Source organism: Tursiops truncatus, chromosome 3 (genome assembly GCF_011762595.2).
Source record: "Tursiops truncatus isolate mTurTru1 chromosome 3, mTurTru1.mat.Y, whole genome shotgun sequence".
Classification (NCBI taxonomy): domain Eukaryota; kingdom Metazoa; phylum Chordata; class Mammalia; order Artiodactyla; family Delphinidae; genus Tursiops; species Tursiops truncatus.
Window position 1 is genome coordinate 112,457,808 of NC_047036.1, and position 15,230 is coordinate 112,473,037.

Consider the following 15,230-nt stretch of genomic DNA (forward strand, 5'->3'; position numbering starts at 1 on the left):
TGTTTCCCTTTGGTGAGTTGGAGCGGGAACTGCTAGCAGTCACCATTCGACTTGGTATCCACCAAGGCAGAGGCCAAGGCAGGCACGGGGAGAGCCTGGTCTTCCCAATCAACTCGGACAGGTGGAACTTAATCCTTTATTTCTGAAACAAATCTTTACATCCCTGAAGAGACCCTAAGGGCCTCTAATCATGAGGGGGCTTAAAAGGTTTTCCCTCTGAGAACCAGGTCATGAACATCTTGAGGTGGAGAGTTAGGAATGGGAGGAATTTAACCACCCAGAATTGTTTGCCAGCTGCTAGGGGAGGACCCTGGAGCCCCTTTTGGGAAACAGGCTTTATGTGTGCTGGAAGAGGGGCTTGGGATATGCCTAAGGAGTGGGCGCAGACCCTCTCTATCCTCTGGAGCCTTGAGAATATTTGCTTCTAGAGAAAGATGCATGGAGATTGTCCTGGGCACCATTCCCAGCCCTATGGGACAGCTGAAGGCAGGGCATGTACAAAGCCCCCCGGGGGTGTCCTGGAGAATCCCGGCAGAGGCTCCTTACCCTGTTGTTGGACCAGCAGCTCTCCCCACGCCACTGGGTCACCTCCATTATTTAGGCCGCAGTGTTGGTCTGGCTTCTGCGGCTCCCTGTTCCCCTTCCCATTGTAACAGACTCCTATCTGACCGAATCCTTTCAGTCAGAATAGGAAGACAAACGCTGGCCCTCTAAGGAAAGAGCTTCTCTTTCTAAATATTTACCCTGTTGCTGTGAATCATGAAGACTCCCTTTGTGTGTAGCCCCCCAGGCTCAAGTCATTCACCCCCAGCCCCCTGTGCTTGACGTGGCCAGTGGGTTGGGCCATCCTGTCCTCACCCCTTGGGGAGGCAGGGCTGAAGTAGCCCCTCTGTCCCACACTGACACCCGGGGGCCTGCCTCAGACTTGAGGATGGAGGTCCAGGGAGGCACTGGCCATTTTCCTTGGCTGACTTGAGATGCCAGGGAGATCTCCCTGCAGAGCTTGGGAGGGGTCCTGGCAGTGGGATTTTCTTCCTTTTTCATATGGTCAAGGGATAGTTGAAGATTGAGGTGAAAGTTCTCTAAGTCTCTTTTTTTTTTCACTTTAAAAATAACTTTATTCAGGTATAATTACATATCATAATGTTTACTCATCACAAATGTACAATTCAGTGATTTCACTAAATTTATAAAGTTGTCCAGTCATCATCACAAACCAGTTTTAGAACATTTCCATTATCCCAAGATGTTTTCTTATGCCCATTTTTAGTCAATCTCACTCCCGCTTGCAGCCCTAGACTGCCTTACTCTCTGTCTCTATGGTTTTCCCTTTTTCTGGACATTGCATATCAATGGATTCATATAATATGTGGTCTGTTGAATCTGGCTTCTTTCACTTAGCATGTTTCTATGATACATCAACGTTGTACCATGTATCAGTAGTTTATTCATTTTTATTGCCAAATAATATTCTACTGTGAGGATATGAAACATTTTGTTTGTCCTTTCCCCCAACTGAAGGTCATTTGGATTGTTTCCAGTTCTGGATTATTATGAATAATGCTGCTATGACTATTTGCTTACAAGTCTTTGTATATACAGAAAATTTTAATCATTTCAACTACTCTGTGATTTAGAACCCTTGTAATTTCTTTTTCTCCAGATAATGAAACTGAGGCTCAAAAAATTATGAAACTTAATACCTGAAACCATAAAATTCCTGGAAGAAAACGTAAGCAGTATGCTCTCTGACACTGGTCTTAGCAATATTTTTTTTGGACCTGTCTCCTCAGGCAAGGGAAACAAAAGGAAAATAAACAAATGGGACTACGTCAAACTAAAAACTTTTGCACAGTGAAGGAAGCCACCAACAAAACGAAAAGGCAACCTATTGAATGGGAGAAGATATTTCAAATGATATATCCAATAAGGGCTTAATATCCACAATATATAAAGAATTCATACAAGTCAATGGCAAAAAAAATCTGATAACAAATGGACAGATGTAATAAACTATAATGGAAAAGAATATGAAAAAGAATATCTTTATCTATCATCTATCTATCTATCTATCTATCTATCTATCTATCTATCTATCTATCTGAGTCACTTTGCTGTACACCAGAAACCAACACAACATTGCAAACCAACCATACCACAATAAAAAAATAAAAATAAAAAATGGGCAGAGGACTTGAATAGATATTTTCCTAAGGAAGATATAGAGATGGACAACAGGAGCATGAAAATATGCTCAGCATCACTAACCATCAGGGAAATGCAAATCAAAACTACAATGAGATATCACCCCACACCTGCCAGAATGGCCGTCATCAAAAAGACAACAAATTTTAGGCATTGGTGAGGATGTGGAGAAAAGGGAACCCTTGCGCACTATTGGTGGGAATGTAAATTGGTGCAGTCACCCTGGAAAACAGTATGGAGAGTCCTCAAAAAATCAAAAATAGAACTATCATATGATTCAGCAATTTCACTTCTGTGTATTTACCTGAAGAAAACGAAACACTAATTCAAAAAATACATGTACCCCAATGTTCACTGCGGCATCATTTACAGTAGCCAAGACATGGAAGCAACCCAAGTGTCCACTGACAGATGAATGGACAAAGAAGACGTGGTATATACGTACAATGGAATACTACTTAGCCATAAAAATAATGAAATCTTGCCATTTGCAATAACATGGGAAGACCTAGAAGGTCTAGTGAAGTAAGTCAGAGAAAGACAAACACCATATGATTTCACTTAAATGTGAAATGCAAAAAACAAGACATATGAACAAACTAAACAAAACAGAAACAAACTCATAGATACAGAGAATAAACTGGTGGTCGCCTGAGGGGAGGGGGTCGTGTGTGGGCAACATACGTGAAGGGGATCAAGAGGTACAAACTTTCAGTTATAAAATAAATAAGTCATGGGGATGTAACATACAGCATAGGGAATATAGTCAATAGTATTGGAATAACTTTGTATGGTGGGAGGGAGAGGTATCAGGAACATTATAGCAGAAATGCAAAGCTAATAAGCTAATCAGCTTCTGACATTCAATGTAAGATTTAGGGACAACGTAGTAAGATTAAAAGCCAGGTTTTAGAAGAGGGAGTGTAGGGAGAGGAAAGTGGAGGAGGGTAGCACATTTATTTATTTTTTATTATTTTTAGCATATCAAGAGGAAAACTTGGAAGATTTAGATGTTCATTTCTTCCATAGTTGAAGAAGATATCTCTTCCACCTTGGCAAGGCTCTTTGGCATCCCACCCTGGAAGGATATGGCCAAGTTTGATGAGAAAGGTAGGAACCTGCTCTCTGGCCAGGGCTTGAGTGGGGAGAAGTGCAAGGGCAACAGGGTTGAGCATGTCGGCCCCCATCTCCCCATGTGGACTTTGGGTTGGAGCGAGCAGGGGTGGTAGGGTTAGTTGAAGAGTGACAAGTTCATGGGCTTTGGACTTGAGGCACACATGGGGCTCTGGGCAGAGCTCGCCTCCAGTCTTCCCTGCTCCAAACTTGTAACAGCTGCATAAAAGGAAACTTGGTAGCCCAGCATGGTTAGCGGAGAGAAGGCGAATGTTTGGCTTTTCTAAGTTTCTAAGCCACTTTTGAACCCATTCCAGGCCAGCTCACATTCCTTCAACAAACATTTATTGAGTTCATGATTGGCGCTGGGCCTGGTCTTTTCTTTCAGTGTCCTCAGAGCTCAACCTAAGCCTGACACACAGTAGGTGCTGAGAAACAAAAAGCAAGGTCATGGAGCAGCCACAGGAGCCAGTAATCAGATAGAGAAGAGACCCCTAGGCAGAGTTTTACTGCCTGGGGCTCTGACATCATGTTTTAGGAACGTTGTAGCTTTTGGGGTCTGTATAAGACATTTTCTGGAAAACTTTGTGCAAATCAAGTTGTTGTAAATTGGAACTTTGGAGTTGTCCTAGACTCCCAGAAACTGGGTAAGGGCTGAGAGTCCTTATCTGAGTGGCCTTTAGGAGGTGATTTGGCCACAAGGGTGGAGCCCTTGTGAATGGGAGTCCTATCAAAGAGACCCCAGAGAGCTCTCTCGACTCTTCCACCACGTGAGGACGTGGTAAGAAGTTGCAACTGTGGTAGAGGGCGCTCTCTAGAACCAGACTGTGCTGGTACCCCGATCTAGGACTTCCAGCCTCCAGACCAGTGAGAGATAAATATCTGTTGTTTATAAGCCACTCAATCTGTGGTTGTTGGGAGAGTCTTTGAGAGGACATGAATGTTGGTTGACCCACGAGCTGGATCTGGGCCATCAGAGGCCCCTTCCCCTCTTCCGCCATCCTTGGAATGTATACAAGAACCACTGTTCTTGTACTAGGAGCCACCTCAAGGGCACAGCCTTGAGAGAACAATGTGTTGTTGAGACCATCTGGACGATATGAGTGACTGAGCCCAGTTAAAGCCGCTGCATAAACTTTAAGATTCTGGTGAGCAGGTGGGGAGATCTAATCATCTTGCCACCGCCCAAGTCTAGCCTTGTGTGTGAGTTTCCTTGCTTATTAAAACTGCCACCTGGGCTTCCCTGGTGGCGCAGTGGTTAAGAATCCGCCTTATTGGGCTTCCCTGGTGGCGCAGTGGTTGAGAGTCCGCCTGCCGATGCAGGGGACACGGGTTCGAGCCCCGGTCCAGGAAGATCCCACATGCCGTGGAGGGGCTGGGCCCGTGAGCCGTGGCCGCTGAGCCTGTGCGTCCAGAGCCTGTGCTCCACAATGGGAGAGACCACAACAGTGAGTGGCCCGCGTACGGCAAAAAAAAAAAAAAAAAAAAAAAAAAAGAATCTTCCTGTCAATGCAGGGGACACGGGTTCGAGCCCTGGTCTGGGAAAATCCCCCATGCCGCGGAGCAACTAAGCCCGTGCGCCACAACTACTTAGCCTGCGCTCTAAAGCCTTCGAGCCACAGCTACCGAAGCCTGTGTGCCTCGAGCCCGTGCTCCACAACAAGAGAGGCCACCGCAATGAGAAGACCCCACACAGCCATAAATAAATAAATAAATTAATTAATTAAAAACAAAACACAAAAAAATCGCCACCTATCAATCTGGAGAGGTCTGCCTCTTCAGTTCCTCCTTGCCCCACATGTATGGGGGCCAGTTTGGAATTTCAATTGGGAGACTCTTGAGGTTGGGAACCAGCAGTGGTATTTTGTTAAAGCATCCGAGCTAAGACGAGTTTGCAGTCAAGGTGTCAACAGGCTGCAGGCGTTCGAAGGGTTGACTGGAGCTGGAGGATCTGCTTTTAAGATGGTTTGCTCACGTAGCTGGCAGGTTGGTGCTGGCGTGGCAAGAACCTCGGTTTCTTACCTTGGGCACCTCTTCGTTGGGCTGCTTGAGTGTCCTCAAGACATGGCAGCTGGCTTCCCCCGAAGTGAGAGTTCCAAGAGAGAGCCAGGAAAAACGGCACTGTCTTTGCTGACTTCGTTTAGAAGTCGTACACCATCCTTTCTGCAATATCCTGTTGGGCAGCCCTGTGCAGTGTCGGGGACACTACACGAGAGCATGCGTGAGTAACAGGAGGTGAGGATGATTGGGGGCCATCTTGGAGGCTGGCTACCAACTTCTAATACAGTATATGCCTTGTTATTTAGTATGTGCATTATTCATTCCTTTCCTTTGAGAGCAGCTCTCTGTCTTTTTTATTTACCAAGTGCCCAGAATAGTACCTGACACATACACAGCACTCAATAGATACTAAATTGTATTAATATTAATTGAGTGATTTGCCTGGGGCCTGTGGGGGTGGGGCACGGAGAGAGATAGTAGTCAGTGTCTCTGACTTTTTGTGAAACAAAAATCCACTGCCTCTCACTGTCACTAGATATCCCGAGTGTTGGCTATGTTGGCAAACTTTTTTTTTTTAAATTAAGAACCACCTGTATTTGAAGGTAGCTAGTGAGAAAGAGTTATAGGAACATGATTCTATTTTTCCATTCCACAGGAAACAAAATAAAAAGAAGCTTCTTAATCTATGCCTCAGTTTCCTCATCTGAAAAATGGAATGCTTCTGGGTGTTTTTAAGGATTAAATGAGCTAATGAAGGTCAAGTGTATCTCATACAGTACACTCTCAAAAAATACGTTAATATCATTTGAACGTAGGAGGTGCTTGAACCCTGAAACAGTATGTGAGAGAGGTAGAGGCATCCTCTCTGGCGTCTTTAGGACTGCCTAGAAGAGGCATCAGGTGTGTGTCCAACTGGAAGCATGCTGTGAACGCCCACATCGAGATCACTGCCCAAGTGGATGCCTGCCAGCCATGTAGACCCCACCCAGGAATCTTCTGGGCAAGGTGAGGAAGTGGTGAGGGCCGTCCACTAACTCAAGAGTATCTTCAGTCAGCTCCTACCAGGTGCTGGCCGTGGGCTTGCAGAAATGGTGAAGTGCAGTCCCTGGCCTCCGGGGACTCCCAGTCTAGAGGGAGAGACAGACAGGAACGTGGATAATTCTGGGACAGCGTGGTCAGTGTAGAGGCAAGTCCTAGAGCCTCAGAGGAAAAGGGGCTCAGAGACGGCCTTTGAGAGGAGGTGATACAACCTGAGCTTTGGGGCTGAGTAGGTGTTGGGAGTGTGAAGGATGGGAGGCAGGGGAAGAGAATGTCCCAGCAGAGGAAACAGCCTGGGCAAAAGCCTGACACGACAGAAAGGGTGACATGGGGGGCCATGTGGAGGTGACAAAGAGAGATGAGGCTGGGGAGGCAGAAAAGATGAACAGTCTGGAATTTTATTCTTTAGGACTTTATTTCATAGTCCTAGAAAAACCTAAAGAATGAAGTTGTCAGACCTTTGTTTAAAAACCCACCAGTGGGGCTTCCCTGGCGGTGCAGTGGTTGAGAGTCTGCCTGCCGATGCAGGGGACACGGGTTCGTGCCCTGGTCCGGGAGGATCCCACATGCCACGGAGCAACTGGGCCCGTGAGCCATGGCCACTGAGCCTGCGCGTCCGGAGCCTGTGCTCCGCAACGCGAGAGGCCACAACAGTGAGAGGCCCGCGTACCGCAAAAAAAAAAAAAAAAAAAAAAAAAGATCCACCAGTGGCCTTCTGGAGGACAGACTAGAATGGGCAAGATCTGAGGCAGGGACATGAGAGAGGACACTGGTGCAGGGACCCTGAAGCCAAGGGTAGGATCACGGGTTGCAGGATTCCATTGGGCATGACCCAGGGACCCTCCCTGTGTGGTCTGGAAGGAGAGCCTTCCCGGCAGTCTGCTCCAGTTACTGCCAATGCAGAAGGCGTGGGGAGACCACAATTCTACATGGTAGCAGAAAACAAGTACCTGCTTTACTTTTGTACCTGCTTTCTTCTCCTGGAAGGGATGGGACTCATTGCAAAAGAGCTCCACAGCCCCTCTCTCCCCTTCTCTCCCATTCAAAATATAATGACCTCTATGTGCTCCTAGCACTTACTCTTATGCCTGGCTCAGTGGACACTGGGGTAAGGACAGTGCTTGCATGATTCAGTTCTCCTGGAGACCAGCGCCTACCCACCCATCTTTGCTTCCTCAGCAACCTGTAGTACAGGGTCTAGCCCTTTCAGCAGGGGCCCAGTAAGAAGATGATCTTGGCAAATGGATTCAAGCCCTGTTTAAAACCCTTTCTGCAGAGTCCTTATTTGTGTGTGCTCGCACACATACAAACACACACACGTGTGTACTCATGTATGTATGCTCCCCACCACCCGAGCCACCTTCTAGAATGGGATTTATCAGATCAGCCTCCACCCCATTCCCTCCCCACCCCGGGTTCACAGCCAGGGAAGCGAAAGATGAGCCGAGTGGTTTTTCTCTAGAGCCAAAGCTCAGTTAGACGGAGGCCCATCTGGCATGCCCAGCCTGGGGACTTTGGGGCAGATCTCTGGGGACCGCCTGCAAGTGTCTTGAACTGGCTCTCTCACTTCGAGAGTGGTAGGGAATCCTCCAACCGATTGTGCAGGGCAGCGATCCTTGTGGTCTCCTGCACCTCGTCCCCCTCCCCGCTTCATGGCCCTTGCCTAGCTCTGGGCTCTCTCGTCCTAATATCCCACCCCGTTCGTAAGGTGGGTGGGGGGAGGAGAAGTGTCAGGTTTTTGTGGTGAGGAAAATCTGGCAGTCCTGAATTTCTTCCTGAATCGACCACCTGCTGAATGTTTTCCAGGATTATGAAAGTTTTTGAGGGGGTGGGGGAAGTGGGAGGGTGAAAAATGGCGGTTCCTTCTTTTTTTTTTTTAATTAATTAATTAATTTTTGCCTGCGTTGGGTCTTCATTGTTGCACGCGGGCTTTCTCCAGTTCTGGCAAGCAAGGGCTGCTCTTCGTTGTAGTGCATGGGCTTCTCATTGTGGTGGCTTCTCTTGTTGTGGAGCATGGGCTCTAGGCATGCGGGCTTCGGTAGTTGTGGCATGTGGACTCAGTAGTTGTGGCTCACGGGCTCTAGAGTGCAGGCTCAGTAGTTGTGGCGCATGGGCTTATTTGCTCCACAGCATGTGGCATCTTCCTGGACCAGGGATCGAACCCATGTCCCCTGCATTGGCAGGTGGATTCTTAACCACTGTGCCACCAGGGAAGTCCGGTGGTTCCTTCTTGATATCTTCCCTGCTATTCTTGGAGCCCTTCAGAGAGGGAACTGGCATTACGAGGCCGTGGGAGGCTTGGTGTCAGACCCAATGTCAGGTTTGGCTCTGCCACTTTTTTGACCCATGCCCTTTAGTCTGTTTCTGTCTGTTAAATGGAGATGAACAGATGCATGCTATTTACCCGAGGACCCAACAAGCCATTGAATGCAAGAAGGTTTATAAACTAGAGAGTGACGTGAACCTGCATTTGTTCATGATGATGAAGCGAGGACTGGAAGGGCCAGGCTTAGACAAGGGCACCCTGCTGCTTTGGGACTTTGGTCCAAGGTGTTATCACAGCATTTCCTCCTGAGCATCTTTGGCAGGGAAGCTGGGATGCAGCTTTGGAAGCTGCCCTTTGTTATCAATTAGTTAAAACCCACTGATTGCTGAAGGGGGCGGGAAAGGGAAGGAATGAAGACATCACCTGTTCCAATGGAGTGAGCTTATCCCCACGCCCCAGACGCCAGCGTCATGGCTTGGCCTCAGGGTCTGACAAATGTCTTTGCTCCAAGGAAAATGTTGGGAGGGGCCAGGGCCTCAAACTGAGTCCCAGAGGAAGTATACTTCTGGTTGAAACAGATAACTCAGGTTTCTCTTTCCCACCCTTTACAAATATTTCAGATTTCGGAAGAAAAGGAGATTTCTTCCAAGAAGGATGACCAAACCATCCTGGTTTGTCCAAGACTTAGGGACTTCCTGGGATGTGGAACTTTCAGGGCTAACGCAGGAATAGTCTCAGGTAAACCAGGAGAAAGGTCTCCTGAGAGTTTCTTCCTCCTGAACTGATTGTTCAGCTGGTTCTTCATTACTACAGGAGAAGCAAAGTTACTCCCACTCCCACCCCCAGGAGAGCGAGAGGGTGGAAACTTGATTTCACCTTGATTTCTGTATTGCCAGCACTGTGGTTGGTATAGCTCGTCAAGAAATGGGTGATGGATGAATTGCATTCTTTGGTTAATTTAAGGTGATCTACATAGGTCATGGTGAGAGGCACTGGGAGATAAAAGATCCATTAAATGCATAATTCATGTAAAAATGTTGAGATCAAACAATGTTTATCTGGCTCTGTGTGGAGAAACCTAGAATAGGTGATAAAACAGGTATATGTTTACCTTTTTTGGTCTGGAGTTATACCTGGTAACATCTGGTATTTGGGGGCTAACTGGCTTGAGGGAAACACAGGTGACCTGAGGTGTTATGGTGGGAAAGGCACGGACTTTGCAAATTGACCATCATTTGGGTCCTTGTTCCTTATTGGCTGCGTTACATTAGACAAGCCTTTTATTGCCCCCCCCCCCCACCGCCGCCACCACCTCAGTTTTCTCATTTGCAAAACAGATAATTTATTTACCACAAAGGGTTACTTTGACAATCAAATGACACATCATCTATAAAGTGCTTAGGAACTTTCCTGGTGGCGCAGTGGTTAAGAATCTGCCTGCAGGTGCAGGGGACACGGGTTCAAGCCCTGGTCCGGGAAGATCCCACATGCTGTGGAGCAACTAAGCCTGTGTGCCACAACTACTGAGCCTGCGCTCTAGAGCCTGCAAGCCACAACTACTGAGCCCGTGTGCCACAACTACTGAAGCCTGCTTGCCTAGAGCCAGTGCTCTGCAACAAGAGAAGTCACTGAATAAGAAGCCTGTGCACCACAACTAAGAGTAAACCCCGCTCGCTGCAACTAGAGACAGCCCGTGCACAGCAACAAAGACCCAACACAGCCAAAAATAAAATAAATAAATTTATAATAATAAAAAAAAGAATCTGCCTGCAGGTGCAGGGGACACGGGTTCAAGCCCTGGTCCGGGAAGATCCCACATGCTGTGGAGCAACTAAGCCTGTGCGCCACAACTACTGAGCCTGTGCTCTAGAGCCTGTGAGCCACAACTGCTGAGCCCGCGTGACACAACTACTGAAGCCCATGTGCCTAGAGCCTGTGCTCCGCAACTAGAGAAGCCACTGCAATGAGAAGCCCATGCACTGCAACGATGAGTAGCCCCCACTCGCCACAACTAGAGAAAGCCCAGGTGCAGCAATGAAGACCCAACTCAGCCAAAAATAAATAAATAAATTTAAAAAAACATAAAGCGCTTAGCATGATTCTTGACACACAGTAGGAACTCTATACCCATGAAATTCCTCAAATCTCTCAGGAACCTTAAACAGGCTTAATTAAGAACATATGATGTGCTTCTGCATGCTTTCCTACCCCTTCTCCCCCACTGAACATATTTTATAATGTTTGTTTCATGCAGGGGAACACATGTAAGGTACACGCTATGACACAAAATTTTAAAGTGAGCACCCAGAAACGTATCATGAAAGTTAAGACCTAGAGCATCACTGTATTAGTTTCCTGGGGCTGCCATAACAAATTACCACAAGCTGAGTGGCTTAAAACAACAGAAATTTATTTGCTCACCGTTCTGGAGGCTAGAAGTCCAAAATCTAGGTGTCAGCAGTGCCACAGTCTCTCTGAAGGCTCTAGGGGAAAATCCTTCCCTGCCTCTTCCAGCTTCTGGTAGTTCCTGGCATTCCTTGGCTTAGAGTAGCATCCCTCCAGTCTCCGCCTCTGTCTTCACATGGCCTTCTTCCCTGTGTCTGTGCCTCAGATCTCTCTCTTTTTTCTTATAAAGACACCAGTCATTGGATTTAGGATCCACCTTAAATCCAGAATGATTTCTGTCCTAGATCCTTAATTCTATCTGCAAAGAACTTATTTCCAGATGAGGTCATATTCACAGGTACTGGGGGGAGGACTTGAACATATTTTTTGGGGGGGGCCCAACTGTTAAACTCACTATAATCACCATTACTGATACCTCTACATGTGTGTTCCTCTTGTATCTTATCCCTCTGCCCTGCCCCTGCCCACCATCCTGAAGTTAGTGGTTATCGTTCTGTCTTTTGCTTTATAAAAAGACTATTATGGGCTTCCCTGGTGATGCAGTGGTTAAGAATCTGCCTGCCAATGCAGGGGACATAGGTTCGATCCCTGGTCCGGAAGATCCCACATAACGTGGAGCAACCAAGGCCGTGCGCCACAACTACTGAGCCTGGGCTCTAGAGCCCGCGAGCCACAACTACTGAGCCCACGTGCCACAACTACTGAAGCCCGCGCACCTAGAGCCCATGCTCCACAAGGGAAGAAGCCACCGCAATGAGAAGCCTATGCACCGCAACAAAGAATAGCCCCTGCTTGCTGCAACCAGAGAGAAAAGCCCGTGTGCAGCAACAAAGACCCAATGCAGCCATAAATAAATAAATAAATTTTAAAAATAAATAAAAAGAATATTATGATGTGGTTTATATAATCTTTGTGATCTGCTTTTTTTGTTCAATATTATAATTCTAAGATCCACTCAGGTTGATGTATGTAGTTGTAGTTCATTCATGCTTAATACTCTATTGTGTGCTGGTACCCCAGGATATTTATTCATTCTCCTGAAATTGGATATTCAAGTTGTTTCCACTTTGGGGCTGTTATAAACAAGGCTTCTTTTACTTATCTCTTGGTACTCAAGTGCAAAATTTTTCTCTACACTATATGACTAGGAGCTGAATTGCTGGGCCCAAGGTAAATAGTATTTTAGCAGATAATGTCAAATTGTTTTCCAAAGTGAGTGTACCAATTTGCATTCTCGTAAGCCAAGTGTAAGATATTCCCCATTCTCAAAGTGATTTTTTATTCCAGGAAATGGAAAAATCTCAGATTGGCCTTCTCTGTGGTGATGCGTATTAGATGAAAAATCTCATCTTCCCCCATGATTTTCCTCTATAGCAGATTATTCCTGGTGGGTCTCTGCCCTCAGAGAGAAAGCGCTAGACCCTCCAGTCTCACCTGCTCCTGGCTGCATAGTCTCTGCCTTCTCTACAATCCAACTTAATGGGTCATTAGAGGTGCCTAGAAACTGTAATTATGGTATAGCGTTTCACAGGCTTACAATTGAAGGCTGTGTTTTCTAGACGCCCAAATCAAGTCTATTCTGGAAGGATGAATCTCAGAAAGTTTGCATATGGTATTCTGGATTATGGGTAAAAAAAGATGCTTACCTTTGCTCTGAGGTGAGTGATGTAGGCATCCCTAATAATTGGTTGAAATAATATATATTAAAACTGGCAGCGTGGAAGGCGTGCTGATGACCCACAGAGCCAGTGTATAATGGTATATGCTAGGGAGCTTTTTCTGCAGAGGAAGGAGGACAAAGCAGCATTTGTCCGAGTTAGATCACAGAATATGAGCACAGCTAAGAATCTTAATAAATCCGCTGACTGGTGGGGAGACTGAGGCCCAGAAAGGAGATAGGACAGCTCCTGTTTTCGATGTAAACCATGGGGGAAGCTGCATCTTTCTTCTGAAAGCCTAGCTGATTGCCTTAGGTTGTGTCCCCTAAAAGCAGAACCTGAATCAGGGATTCCTGAGCAAGTGATTTGTTGTATGAGTGTTCTTAGGTAAAACCTGTACAGGGGTGAGGAAAACAGGATAGGACAGAGGAAGAAGAAAGGCAAAGATGTGGGTTCAGCTGAAGTCCAGCCTCAAGCTGATCCCACAGGAAGCTCTGGAGCATGAATAATACTTCAAAATTGTCTCGCCTCGTACTGTCATTGATTGGTCATTGGCTGCAGGCTGCCTGAGGAGAGGGTATAGCCATGTAGGCTGTCCCTCACATCAGCTGAGCACAGTTCTCCGAAGGAGGCTGCTGTGAGCTGTTAACAGCCAACACTCACAGCAGCTGATGAGATGATTATTTGGGTTTGGGAATGGTCTATGGTCAGAGGATGGGGATTTACTTTGTGAAGATTGTACTGGTCTCCACTGAGCTCCAACTCATGCCCTTGACAGCAGGCCCATTAGAGTAGGGAATCTCAAGATGCCTAGGCTTCCCCATTGAAGATGAACAGGAGACCTTTTTATTTTTTTTTTTTTTTGCGGTACGCACGCCTCTCACTGCTGTGGCCTCTCCCGTCGCGGAGCACAGGCTCCGGATGCGCAGCCTCAGCGGCCATGGCTCACGGGCCTAGCCGCTCCGTGGCATGTGGGATCTTCCCGGACCGGGGCATGAACCCATGTCCCCTGCAACAGCAGGCGGACTCTCAACCACTGCGCCACCAGGGAAGTCCTGGCACAGGAGACCTTTTTAAGGGAAGGATGTAATATGTCAGAAGACGCCTATGTCAAAATAGATCACAGACCTAAATGTACAGGCTAAAATTATAACTTTTCCAGAAGAAATCTGGGTGTAGGCAACCTTTACAGCCTTGGAGTAGGCAAATAGATCCTAGATAGGAAACAAAAATCGTGAATGATAAAAGAAAAAGATAAATCAGACTTCATAAAAATTAAAACCTTCTGCTCTTGAAAAGACACTGTTAATAAAATGAAAAGGCAAGTCACAGAATAGAAAAAAAGAGTTGGAATGCATGTATCTGACAAAGAAGCCGCATCCAGAATACAAAATGAACGTTTATAACTCAATAATAAGGCAAACAAACAAACCAAAAAAGGAAGACAACCCAATTTAAAAATTGGCAAAGGAAAAAAATAAATAGTAGTAATCAACTCTGATTTAAAAATTTAAAGTGTAACATGACTTTTGTTTTAGAAATATCTTTCACTATTACTTTGACTTTATTCTTTTCTGCTACTTCCCTCACAGTTGTGTTTGGGAATAACTAATATCCGTATATGATAAATTAACCTGATTATACATTGAATGTATATTTGAAATAAAAATAACAGTATGAAAATGGTCAAAGGACTTGAACAGACACTTTACAAAAGAAGATATATAGTCTATGGAAAGCCAATAAAAACATGAAAAGGTGCTCAACATCATTAGTCATTAGGGAAATACAAATTAAAACCATGATATGATGTCACTGCATATCCATTAGAATTGCTAAAATTAAAAAGGATAAGAATACCAAGTTTGGGCAAGTATTTGGAACAATTGTAACTCTCATATACTGCTGGCAAGAGCTGGAAAGTGGTACAACTACTCTGGAAAACAGTTTGGAAGTTTCTGATAAAGTTAAATATACACTTATTATATGGCCCAGAATTCTGCTCTTAGGTGTTTTCCCCAGAGAATTGACAGTATATGTCCACTCAGAGACTTGTGCATGAACGTTTATAGCAGCCTTATTCACTGTAGCCCCAAACCAGAAACAACCCAAATGTCCATCAACAGGTGAATGTATAAACAAATTGTGGTACACGTGTACAATGAAATATCATTTAGCAAATAAAAGAGTTTGAATCACTGATATACATAACAGCATGACTGAATCTTAAAAACATTATCCTGAGTGAAAGAAGCCCAAAAGAGTACATATTGTATCATTCTATTTACATGGAATTCTAGAACTGGTAAAACTAATCTAAAGTGGCAGGAAGCAAATCAGTGATTGTCTGGGGTCAGAGAAGGAAGAGAATTGAATGGAAGGGGACACAAGGGACTTTTATGGGGCAATAGAAATGCTCTATATTTTGACTGAGCTGGTGGCTAAACAAGTGTATTCGTTTGTTAATACTCAACAAGTTGTACACGTGTACATTTTATTGCCTGTAAGTTATATACCTCAGTCAGGTTATTTTGATGAAAAGA

General features: G+C 45.6%; 1 long non-coding RNA gene across 2 annotated transcripts in view; it reads left to right on the forward strand.

Annotated features, from left to right (window-relative positions):
* The window catches only part of LOC109548167 (uncharacterized), a 98,644-nt gene that overhangs the window by 45,469 nt on the left and 37,945 nt on the right, over positions 1–15,230 (forward strand). Inside the window, exon 3 of one of the 2 annotated variants that reach the window (XR_002174181.3) lies at positions 3,186–3,315. This is a non-coding gene — a long non-coding RNA (uncharacterized lncRNA). The other variant, XR_002174180.2, reaches the window with a different exon arrangement.